This window comes from Mus caroli, unplaced genomic scaffold, assembly GCF_978045245.1.
Source record: "Mus caroli unplaced genomic scaffold, Mus_caroli_1 scaffold_5, whole genome shotgun sequence".
Taxonomy (NCBI): domain Eukaryota; kingdom Metazoa; phylum Chordata; class Mammalia; order Rodentia; family Muridae; genus Mus; species Mus caroli.
The window spans coordinates 115,180,122-115,193,329 of record NW_028227260.1 but is presented as its reverse complement, the minus strand read 5'-3'; the positions used below and the strand labels follow the sequence as shown (position 1 = coordinate 115,193,329).

Below are 13,208 nucleotides of genomic sequence, written 5' to 3'. Positions count from 1 at the left end.
GGGACATCCTTTTGGAGATGGGGAGTGGGGGCGTGGGGGGCATGGCAGAAGGAGTTATGGCATGTGGAACAGTCAGAGGGCAGACAAGGAGGGGGATAAAGTCTGGACTTTAAAAAAAGATTAAAGAATAAATTTTAAACAATTCACTACATTAGTGTGTGAAAGTTTGGTACAAAGGAATATTTGCCACTCACTTATTCATTTAGATTTTGTTTGGAAGTTAATATAAAGAGGCTCTTACACTTAAACAAGAAAATGATTAAAGATGTTTAAAAATAAAGGAGTTCTATTTTGACTCTAGAGGTATACCTCCTAGTTGACTTTATAATCACATCAGTGGGGTTTAACTTCCTTCTTAGAATCATCAGAATAACAAGGATTAAAGAGTCTTTCAAACTCAGTTTCATAGGGGAAAAAAAAGTTAGCAAATTTTTTTTATTTCGTTACAAATGTACCAGCAAGTAAAAAATATGTATGCTTCATTAGTCTGAAGATGGGAAAGTAGATGAGTACTTCAGAGTATGCTTCATAATGTCTCTTTTAAACACAGACATTTATTTTCTCAGTTCACCATCTACATCAAAAAGCATATCGTCGTTGTTGTTCTCCAAGTTCATCAAACCCTAAAACAGAAAAGCACTTCTTACTAAACAAACTCCCAAGCATACAAATAGGAAAGATTCTGTGCAAATGATGTATAGACGTGCTATATATAGTTAAGCCAGATAATTATACTGTTAATAAACTATGAGGTACATCTGAGGTCAAATTCCCAGTTTATCATTTCATGTCTTCAATAATTCCTACAAAGTCATTAGGATTTTACAGATAATATCAGTCACTTCAGTCAGAAATAATTCAAAATAGCAATTAGTTAAACTTTTTGATTCCTAAAACATATTTAGTTTCCTAAGGACATTTTATTGACTATGCGCATACCTCCATGCACACCTCCATGGACTTCTCATGCATGTCTTTAATTGCTTCCAGGGTCTGGCTCTGACTACATTTGGACAGTTTTAATGCTTGTTGTTCTTTTTGATAATTGCTCTACAAATGTAAAAGGAAAACATTACTATAACAATTCTGTTCATTTTGTTGTTACTGCCATGCAGCATGAATGCTAGGCTAAGATTCAACCACTAAATATATCTCCAATACTAAAATGTTTACGTGAGCAAAAATAATTCAATATGAAACTTAAAAGGAATAGTTTTCTACGTGATTTAACATTTTAACACCTATGACTAAATATACTTATATTTTTAAGTAACATGAAATACAACTATACTACCAATTGTGGGTTAATAAAACTTTTTTTTTTTTTTTTTTTTATGAGAAAGTGTTTGCCATGCTGCAGACGCTGGCCTTAGCCTCTCAAGTACTTAGGTTTATAGGCATGAACCATGTAAACATGAACTTGGTAAAATCCTAGCCCTGGAAGCTTAACTCTAGCTAGTGTTAATGCTTTTATCATACAATGGCCTCCTTTTACTAAATAGCAGAAGCAATCCCAAGAGTTGGTTCACTACCTCATCTCTGTATGTACCCCCAACCTAAGGTGTATGTGCCACTTATTCTACTTTCTCTTCCTTTCTTAAGGATGCCTTACACTATTCTTTACTAAGTCCAACATCTTCACTTGTCTCAACTATTGTCAAGAGTTTCAGCAATTGTAACTGTTATTTTAAATTTATGACTTAGCTGGCTGTCAATGTAATGCCTATAAAACTAACTTTTATAAAGTTTGAGTTACAATGATCACAAGATCATGAATAGTCTTGATCACTTAAAGACATCCTACCTCAAAATAAAGTGTAAAGAGATGTCTGGGGATAAAGTTTAGTGGTAGATTGGTTTTCTCTAGGTTTCAATCTCAAGTAACACATGGAAGTAGTAATATACATTTCTCTTTGTATTCTTTATGTTGGCACACAACCATGGTAATTTGCATTTTATAAAAAATTAAGACAAGCTCTTTATACCTTTTCTCCTTGGGACACTACATTCCTATTTTGTCCTTTATATATTGTTATCAGTTTAACCTCACACGTCCACTCAAATCATCCTGATTAAGTACAATGACCTCCATTTTGCGTATTTTCCATTTAAAAATCATACACATGCATATATATGGAGACAAAGGATTAATTTTGGGTGTCTTCTTTGGTTGCACCCTACTGTTTGGGAGACAGGATCTGACTGAACCTAGAGCTCATCCATTAGGCTACACCTGGTGGCTAGGAAGCTCTGGGAATCTTCTTATCTCTGAACTAAATCTGAGTTTGGTGGTTCTAAAATGCTCACCACCACACTAACTTTTATTGTTGTGGTGGTTTGTTTTTAGTTTTGCTAGTTTGTTGGTGGTGGTTGTGTAGGTGGTGGTAGTGGTGGTGGTCTGTGCATGCATGCCTACTCAGGGAATATAAGCTCGGGTCTCCATGCCTACACTGAGAAAGATTACCAAATAAACCATTTTCCAGCCCTGCAAATCTATCTTATTTGGCCCATTAGCAACATATGACACAGTTAGTGAACTTTTCTTCCTTAAAAGTTTTCCTTCACTTATGGTAGTATTCTTTCTACCAATTGTTCTCTTCCCTTGCTGGTTCCCTCTCAACCCCCCCCCCCTTGCCACATGCAGAATTACAAATATTTAAGTTCTCTGGGGGTCTGTCTTTAGATTCCTCATTTACACTGATGATCACTCCCCCTTGAAATTTCATCCAGAGTTCAAGGTATAAAAATTGCCTTCAATTGGAGTATTTTTTTTTTTATCTTCAGTCCCTATCTCTTTCTTGAACTGACATATAATGGCAGCTTCCTCAATGCCTTCCCAGGCAGGAATGGATCTCCTGTTCCTTTCAAATTTAATACTTCTGAAACTATTAAACCATCAAATAAAAATGTAGTTAATATGGTCATCATCTCAGGTCTTACTTGGAAACCATGTGATGACTACAGTCATTGGTACAGTAATGGAGAGATGATCTAAGATAGTTTGGTGATATTCTTCCACAGGAATATTCTGCTAGGGTCGTTGAGACAGTCTGATGGAAACAGGTTGTTTCCATCCACTGTTGTTACTAAATCTGTACTAAGTTATGATGGTAAGAACTGATTTACCAGTTTGAATTGGCTTTCTAATATTAACAACAGAGTCCAGATGACACCAGTAACTAAGCTTTCACTCTCCTATCAACTGTACCTGAGGCTGACATACTGTGCTCACTTTTGTAAAAAGTGGTAATCTTCTTTTCATCTTTCAGCAAATGTCTGCCTCTTGAAAATTTATGATCTTGACTACCATAAAATACCTAGTGGTTTTCATTGATATAGTAGTATGTGATCATACTTCTCTGGTTTACAATTCAGTAGGACTAGAACAGAACCAAAAATAGATAGATAATGAAACTTAATTTAGGTTCATGTGCCCAACACAAGGCTAGTTTCTCCATTCCTACCTGATACTTAGTTATACTAGGTTAATTATAAAGTTAGTTATGATACTAACCATTGATTTTTCTTGTTCTTCATTGAATTTCTGTATATCCATATCAAACTTCTGAAATGTAGTTATATCCTGCTCACACAATTTGTTGTTGATCACCTCGCTGTAAAGCAAAGTAATGAAAGCAGTCACATTTCATACCAATATGAAAAAAGAACACTCAAAACAAATTAAATAGCCCATTTCATACTATAAAAAGAAAAACAGCAGTACAAAATTATCTAATGGGAAATCATTACAGATTTTTCCCTAACAGATTATCAGAGAAGTCTTCTTTTATGTTTTAGCTTTTCAAAATTAAAGAGGTTTTAATACATATACATCTTAATTTAGGAAATTAATTGTATTTCAAAGTATTTTTTCATTAATTTCTACCAAATATAAGGTCTAATTTATTTTCCTATATTTATTCAGTTAAGACTTAGTGCAAAACATAAGTCAATTAAAATATATAAATTGTCTGCATATGTAATTGATCCTTATCCATATTGTTATAATAAACCATAAATTACATTTCTAAGATTTTGTGCAAGACTTCTCTGTTTCCACAATGAAATTAAATCAAATTTTAAAATCTAATTAACAGGTACTTAAAGTAGAAAATAAAAATTTTCACAGATTTCTGAGAATTAGATTTAGTTTCCTTGAAGGCATGAAGTTATAGGGTTAAATGCTTAGACAAAATCAAAGACACACATTTTTTACTAAAATCTCAGACATGGCTTTTTTTTTTAAACTCAGCCATATATAATTTTTTAAATGATACAAATGTGACCCTACCAAACTAAAACCTCTACCTCTCCCATTTGTTCATTTGCCAAAGTCATTCTAATTTCTGGTTGCTTTCTTTGAAAGAATCTTTGATATAAGTTTCCATGTGTTATCTCTTTATGTGGCTCCAGGTCCAAGGTATCTCAAATAATCATCTAATATCTATGGGCAACAGGCACATATGTGGTGCACATATATACCTATAAGCAAAACACTAATATACAAATATGTCTGAAAAATAAGTATTAAGAGCATTGTTTCCTAAGCCATGTAAGATGTTTTGGGCCTATGATCCTAGTCTAGGAAGCTTAAGCAGGAGATTTCCAGTGTATAGGACAACATAGATTACATAGCAAAATTCAGGCCAGCCTGAACTACATAGTGAGACCATATCTCAAAGAAAAATTATTGTCTTCTAAGAAAGCTAATGTAACATTCAATTACATATAATTTAAAACAGATTCTTTTGGATCTGAGTATCATTTTCTCACTGGTTAGTGAAGCTGTCTTTTACTTTCAGTTACATAATTCATTTTATGAAAAAACAAAACAAAACAAAACAAAAACCAGTGAGGGGATTGGAGAGATGATTCAGCAGTTAAGAGCACTGGTTCCCTTCCAGAGATCTGAGATTGGATTCCCAGCACCTCCAAGATGGCTCACAACCTATAACTCCAGTTCCAGGGGAATCAATGCCTTCATCTGGCCTCCTCAGGTACCAGACATACAAGCTGTGTGCAAGCAAAACAAACATACCCATAAAATAAAATTTTAAAAAAAGTAATAAGGGTTACATTAAAGAATTCAGTTTTGCACTGTGTCAAATAAAGAAAGAAGCACAGAGGATTCCTAGAAAAGAAAATGACTTAATATAAAATTAATACTAGGTCAATGAAAAACTGTTGAATGTACAGAATTTTGTATACATATCACTTAGGTTTGAATACATGGAACTATAAAAAAGTTTACATCTTTTTTTTCCTCTAAAATCCCTTCAAAGCAGGTATGAAGATACCTCAATAGTTAAGAGGGTTTACTGTGAAAGGAGGAGGTTCGCAAATTTGAATCTAGTACCCATCTAGAAAACCAACCATGGATGGTTGTTTCTACAATGGCAGCACTGTGGTAGGCAAAGTGAGAATTGCTAGGACTTGCTGGCTGCTTGTCTAACTGGATGTTCAGTGACAGAGCCTGACTTAAGGGAATAAGGTGGAAAGTAATAGAGCAAAACCTAACATCCTCCTCTGCCCTCCACATTTGTATATATGCACCACATACAAAAACATACAAAAAAATAAAAGTTAATTTTAATTAATGTCACACCTCTGCAAAAAGCACCATTTTCATTCTGTACCACAGGAAAAAGTAAGTCCATGATGCTAAATCAAAAATATTTGCAAGAGTCTGTGTCATTAGTAGACCTTGGGTGCTGACTCTGCAACTAGTCCCAAAATACCCAGAGGAAGCTCAACTCCCAGGTGATCTAACACACCCAGGATCACAGCAATGGCATCAACATCAGGAGTAACTTGAGTCCCTAAGGATCCAGGGACACAGGAACTCCTGCCTTGCCAGTGGCATGGATTCCTTCTGGTCTGAAACTGCACCTGGATCAGACCTGGGTTACTGGCTCTGCACCCACTCTTAAAACACCCAGAGGAAGCATGACTCCCAGGTATTCTGAAATGCCCAAGATCACAGGATTACAGAGGAAGCTGGACTCCCAGGAGATCAGAGACACCCAGGAACACTGGAGTTCTGACAGAAGATCACAGCTGAGGGCACGACATCTTTCCCAACACCCTGTGTATGTGGGAGCCCCACAAGAACCAGGGAAACACAATCATCCTCCCAGCCAGAGGCACGGGTTCCTTGCAGCTTGCAACTGTGTCTAGAGAAAACATAGGGCTCTGGCACCCCACCAAATCTTGCAACACCAAGAAAAAGCTTAACTCCCAGGAGCTCTGACACAGCAGGATCTCACTAGATTGTTTACATCAGGATTTCAGGATCCAAGAGGCAGCATGACTTCCAGGAGTTCAGACACACCCAGAATATCAGGATCGCAGGATCCCAGGATCCCAAATAGCTGGACTCCAATGAGTTCTGACACAACCAGGATTACAGGAGGGACAGGCTCTAGTCAGAGACAGCAAGGGAAGGTAGCACCAAAGAAAATGAGATAGCAAGAGTTAAGTGCAAGAATATAAATAATAGAAACCAAAACTAGTCGGCATCATCAGAACAGGTGAAGGAATTGAACAAAAACCATTTAGGATCTAAAACTGGAAATAGAGAATAAAAACTCACAAAGACAGATGAACCTGGAGAAAGAAAACCTAGGAGACATAGATGCAAGCATCTCCAACAGAATACAAGAGATAGAATAGAGAATCGCAGGTACAGAAGATACCATAGATACACTGACAGAACAGTCAAAAAATGCAAAATGAAAAAAATCTCCTAACCCAAAACATCCAGGAAATCCAGGACACAATGAGATGACAAAACCTAAGAAAAATAGGTATAGAGGAGAGAAAAGATTACAAGTCAAAGGGCCAGCAAATATCTTCATCAAAGTGATAGATGAAAACTTTCCCAATCTAAGGAAAGAGATGCACATGAACAAACAAGAAGCCTACAGAAATCCAAATAAACTGGACCAGAAAAGAAATTCCCGCTGACACATAATAATCAGAAGAACAAATGCACTAAATAAAGATAGTATATTAAAAGCAGTAAGGAAAAATGTTCAAATAACATAAAAATGCAGACCTATTAGAAATACACCAGACTTCTTACCAGAGACTATAAAACCAGAAGATTCTGGACAGATGTTACACAGACCCTGAGAGAACACAATTGCCAGCCCAGGTTACTATACCCAGCAAAACTCAAAATTACCATAGATGGAGAAACCAAAATATTCCACGATAAAACCAAATTCACACAATATCTTTCCACGAATCCAAACCTTCAAAGGTAGATGGAAAACTACAACACAAGGAGGGAAACACTACACCATACAAAAATCAAGAAAGAAATCTTCTTTCAACAAACCTCAAAGAAGGTAGCAACATAAACATAATTCCACCTCAAACAACAAAAGTAACAGGAAACAACCAACAGTCACTGGTCTTTAATATTTCTTAATAGCAATGGATTCAATTCCCCAATAAAAAGACATAGATTAATAGACTGGATACATAAACAGAACCCAGGATTTTGCTGCATACAGGAAACCCACCTTAGTGACAAAGACAGACATTACCTCAGAGGAAAAGCCTGGAAAATCTTTTCCAAGCAAATATTCCCAGGAAACAAGCTGGAATAGCCATTCTACTATGGAATAAAATCAACTTATAACCAAAATAATTTTTTGTAGTTCTTTTTTGTTTTTGTTTTTTAAAGATAAGGACTGTCACAATACTTGTCAAAGGATGAATCAACAAAGATGAACTCACAATTCTGAACATCTATGCTCCAAATGCAAGGAAACCCAAATTCATAAAAGAAACTCTACTAAAGCTCAAAGCACATATTGTACCCTATAATAATAGTGGGAAAATTCAACACCCCACTCTCAACAACGGACAGATCCTGGAAACAGAAACAAAACAGAGACACTGTGAAACTAACAGAAGTTTTGAAACAAATGGATTTAACAGAGGTCTATATCTATAGATATCATAGAACATTTTATCATAAAACAAAAGAATGTCCCTTCTTCTCAACACCTCATGATGCCTTCTCCATTACTGACCATATAATGTGTCACAAAACAGGCTTCAAAAGATATAAAATTATTTAAATAATCCCATGAATCCTATCAAGTCATCACTGACTAAGGCTGATCTTCAATAATAATATAAATAATCCAGGCATGGTGGCATATGCCTTTAATCCCAGCACTTGGGATGCAGAGGCAGGCATATTTCTGGTTTGAGGGCCAGCCTGGTCTACAAAATGAGTTCCATGACAGCCATGGATAAACAGAAAAACCCTGTCTTAACCCCCATACTAATACTAATACTACTACTACTAATAATAATAATAATAATAATAAATAGAAAACCCATATACACGTGGAAGTTGAAAAACAGTCTACTCAATGATAAATTGGTCATGGAAGAAATAAAGAAAGAAATTAAAGACTATTTTGAGTTTAATGAAAATGAAACTACAACATATCCAAACTTATGGGACACAATGAAAGTATTCCTAAGAGAAAAACTAATAGCTCTGAGTGCCTCCAAAAAAGAAACTGGAGAGAGCATACACTAGCATCCTGACAGCACCATTAAAAGCTCTGGAACAAAAGGAAGCAAATTCACCCAAGAGGAGTAGAAGGCAGGATAAAATCAAACTCCAGACTGAAATCAAACAAGTGGAAACAAAAAGAACTATACAAAGAATCAACCAAACCAGGAGCTGGTTCTTTGAGAAAATCAACAAGATAGATAAACCCTTATCCAGACTAAAGAGAGGGCACAGAGTCAGTATCCAAATTAACAAAACCAGAAATGAAAAGGGAGACATAACAACAGAAACTTAGGAGATCAAAAAAAAAAAAAAAAAAAAAAGATCCTACTATAAAAGCCTATACTCAACAAAACTGGAAAATTTGGATGAAATGGACAATTATCTAGACAGATATCAGGTACCAATTTAAATCAGGATCAGATAGACCCTGCAAACACTCCCTGAACCCCTAAAGAAATAGAAGCAATCATTAATAGTCTCCCAACCCCCTCACCAAAAATAAAAACCCAGGATCTGATGGGTTTAGTACAGAATTCTATCAGACCTTCAAAAAAGACCTAATACCAACACTCTTCAAACTATTACGCAAAATTAAAAAGAGAGGGAACACTATTCAATTTGTTCTATGAAGCCACAATTACACTTATACCCAAAACATACAAAGACCCAAATGAAGAAAGGAAACTTGAGACCAGTTTCACTTGTGAATATTGATGCAAATATACTCAATAAAATTTTGGTAAACCCAATCCAAGAACATGTTACAATGATCATCCTTCATGATCAAGTGGTCTTCATCCCATGGATACAGAGATGGTTCAATATATGGAAATCCACAATGTAAACAATGGCAAGGAAAAAATCCACAGTATTATCTCATTAGATGCTGAGAAATCATTTGCAAAAATTCAACAACCCTTCATGATAAAATTCTTGGAAAGATCAAGAATTCATGGCCCATACCTAAACATAGTAAAAGCAATATACAGCAAACCAGTATCCAACATCAAAATAAATGGAGAGAAACTTGATGCAATCCCACTAATATCAGACAAGACAAGACTAGATAAGGCTTCCCATTCTCTCCCTACATATTCACAGTAGTATATAATATAGTAGTATTCTATAGCACTAGATGTTCTATCCATAGCAACTAGACAACAAAAAGAGGTCAAATGGATAAAAATAGGAAAGGCAGAATTCAAAATATCACTATTTGCAGATGACATGATTGTATATGTAAGTGACCCCATAAATTCCATCAGAGAACTCCTAAACCTGATAAACAAATTCAGCAAAGTGGCTGGATATTAAATTAACTCAAACAAATCAGTAGCTTTCCTCTCCTCAAAGGATAAACAGGCTGAAAAAGAAATTATGGAAACAACACCCTTCACAATAGTCACAAATTATCATACCTTGGTTTGACTCAAACCAAGCAAGTGAAAGATCTGTATGACAAGAACTTCAAGTCTGAAGAAAGAAATTGAAAATCTCAAAAGATGGAAAGATCTCCCATGCTCATAGATTGGCACACTTAATTTAGTAAAAATGGCCATCTTGCCAAAAGCAATCTACAGATTCAATGCAATCTCTATCAAAATTCAAACTCAATTCTTCATAGAGATAGAAAGGGCAATTTGAAAAATCATTTGGAATAACAGAAATCCAGGATATCAAAAAAACTATTCTCAACAATAAAAGAACTTCAGGGGGAATCATCCCCGACCTCAAGCTGTATTATAGAGAAATAATGATAAAAATGTATGGTAATGGTACAGATACAATGACTTCATGAAATTCACAGGCAAAAGGATGGATCTAAAATATATCATCCTGTGTGAGGTAACCCAATCCCAAAAGAACAAACATGGTATGTACTCACTGATAAGTGGATATTAGCCTAAAAGCTCAGAATACCCAAAATGTAATTCACAGACCACATGAAGCTCCAGAAGAAGGAAGAGGAAAGTGTGGGTGTTTCAGTCCTTCTTAGAATGTGGAACAAAATACTCCTTGGAGGAAATATGGAGACAAAGTACATAGCAGAGACTAAAGGAATGACAATCTAGAGTCTGCCCATCCTGTGGATCCATTCCATATACAGACACCAAACCCAGTCACTATTGTGGCTGCCAACAAGTGCTTGCTGACAGGAGCCTAATATGGCTTTCTCCTGAGAGGCTCTGTCAGAGCTTGGCAAGAACAGAGGCTGATTGTCACAGCCAACCATCAGAGTGATCAATGGGTCCCCAGTGGAGGAGTTAGAGGAAGGAATGAAGGATCTGAAGGGGTTTGCAACCTTACAGGAAGAACAACAATATGAACGAACCAGACCCCCCCAGAGCACTCAGAGACTAATCCACCAACAAAAGAGGGGTTCCCATGGCTCCAGTTGCATATATAGCAGAGTATGACCTTGTCAGACATCAGTGGGAAGAGAAGTCCTTGGTCCTGTGAAGGTTCAATGCCCCAGTGTAGGCAAATGCCAGGGTGGGGAGGTGGGAGTGGGTGGTGGGTGAACACCCTCATAGAAGCACAGGGATGGGTTATGGAATAGGGAGTTTCTGGTGTGAAACCAGGAAAGGGCTATTATTAGAAATGTAAAGGAAGATAATAGAGAATAATAAATAAATTAAAATAAAAATATTCACAAAATACTACATATAAATAGGAATAATTCATTAAGATGTCATATAGTATATAACTAATATTTCCTAATATGTAAATTATGTTAATACTATATAGTTTTAAACACATTATATATCCAAAAAACGTACCGTCAAATTTTCCCTGAATATTTTGTACTGGAGATCTATGAAGTAATTAAAGCTTTAAAAAGTAAGGATACCTTTTGATGGCTCAGCTTTTGTCCTACAGCAGGACGATGAGAGTTTGACCCACAGCACTACACCCTCCAAGAAAACCATTCAAATTAAGGATTAATCTTACGGAAATATTGTTTATAATATATATCATATTCTAATTATTAATATAGATTACTTGCTATACAATCAATAAAACTTTTCTGGAAGTACTTACACTAAGAAGGAAATAATAAGTTTGAACATATTACCGTGTATCTCCAACTATTCCTTCAGGATTTGCATTCCCATCATCATGAGTTACTGGATTCTGTACTGGGTTGGTAATAAAACAAGATATTAAAACAATTATGTTATTTTGAAAATTTTAATGAAATGCTTTGTGATCATTCAGGCATAGTGCCAACATTAGGTTTTAAAGCAGATCTATGATTTGTCTAGAAGTTAAACAAAATCAAGTAATGTCTAATTGTCATCTAGAAATATATTTTAAGCTATTTATTTACATGTTGTGATTAAAGACAAGAGATGCAATATGAGATTTTTGATCTCCATTACAGTCCTAAGAAGAATAACTGAGAAAAAAGGAAGTGTAACATCAATGCCGAACATAAGATATCTGGTATCTTCCATAAGGTCCAATTCTGAAGCATTCCCATCTTGCTGTTCACCACTTAACAAATTACAGTTTTCCATTGGTGTCTCTACAGAACGTGCAAAACGCTGCCATTCCACTGAGAAACTTACGTTTTCAGATTTAAAATAAAAAAAATAAATTTTCTCAAGCCATTTGAATCAAAAAAATCACTTAAACTAATAAAATTGAAATATAAAATAACATTAAGGAATGAATTTTACAAAAGCAGCACTTCATAATTGCATGAAGGGTTTAAAGATAAAACCATATTTCTATTACCCTCTGATTTAATACTAAAGACTTTAGTATTTAAACATGGAACAGAATAGTTGGCTTCAAAGATAGCCATTATAAACCTTAACTTTAATATGTACACATTTTTTAAAAAAATAATTAAGTTGAATAAAGTATCTTGGGCTTCCTTAATCTAAATTATAAAGTTCTGCCTGTCTGGACATATATTTTACTGCTACAGCAAGAAGCTCTGTGTTTAATCTTCAGTTAAGAAAAAAATTAAAAAAAAAATAAAACAGGCATGTATCCTCAGGCCCCAGTACATTTGTAAGGCTGAGGACTTCAGTTTCAAGGCCAGTTCAAGCTGCACACGAGGTTTCAGACACTCCTGAGATAGAGAGTTAGAGCTTACTTCCCTAAACCAAAACAACACACAAATAAACACAGCCTGTCCTGAATTATGTCTGAAGTCCCAGTACTTCTGAGGCTGAGAGGATCCTCAGGATTTTGAGGCTGTTTGGATCCTATATAGACAAATTTGGGCAATCTGGCCTTTCAACACCAGGTAGAGGAAAATGAAGACTGGTCTTCAGTTTGTTTTTATGAATTTCTGGCGGGAATGGAATGGGAAACAAAATACCCATGGAAGGAGTTACAGAGGCAAAGATTGGAGCTGAGACTGAATGCATCCAGAGACTGCCTCACTCAGGGAAAAATCCCATAATAACCACCAAACCCAGACACTGTTGAAGATGCCAACAAGAGCTTGGGGACAGGAGACTGATATAGCTGTCTCCTGAGAGGATCTGCCAGTGCCTGGCAAATACAGAAATGGATGCTCATAGACATCCATCGTACTGAGCACAGGGTCCCCAATGATGGAGCTAGAGAAAGTACCTAAGGAGAATAAGGGGTTTGCAGCCCCATAGGAGGAGGAACAATATGAACTAAGCAGTACCCCCAGAGT

At 35.8% G+C, this 13,208-nt stretch overlaps 1 pseudogene; it reads right to left on the bottom strand.

The window, feature by feature from the left end:
- Positions 1-460: 460 nt before the first annotated feature.
- On the bottom strand, positions 461-12,066 carry LOC147004768 (X-linked lymphocyte-regulated protein PM1-like; annotated as a pseudogene).
- Between the last annotated feature and the right edge of the window lie 1,142 nt (positions 12,067-13,208).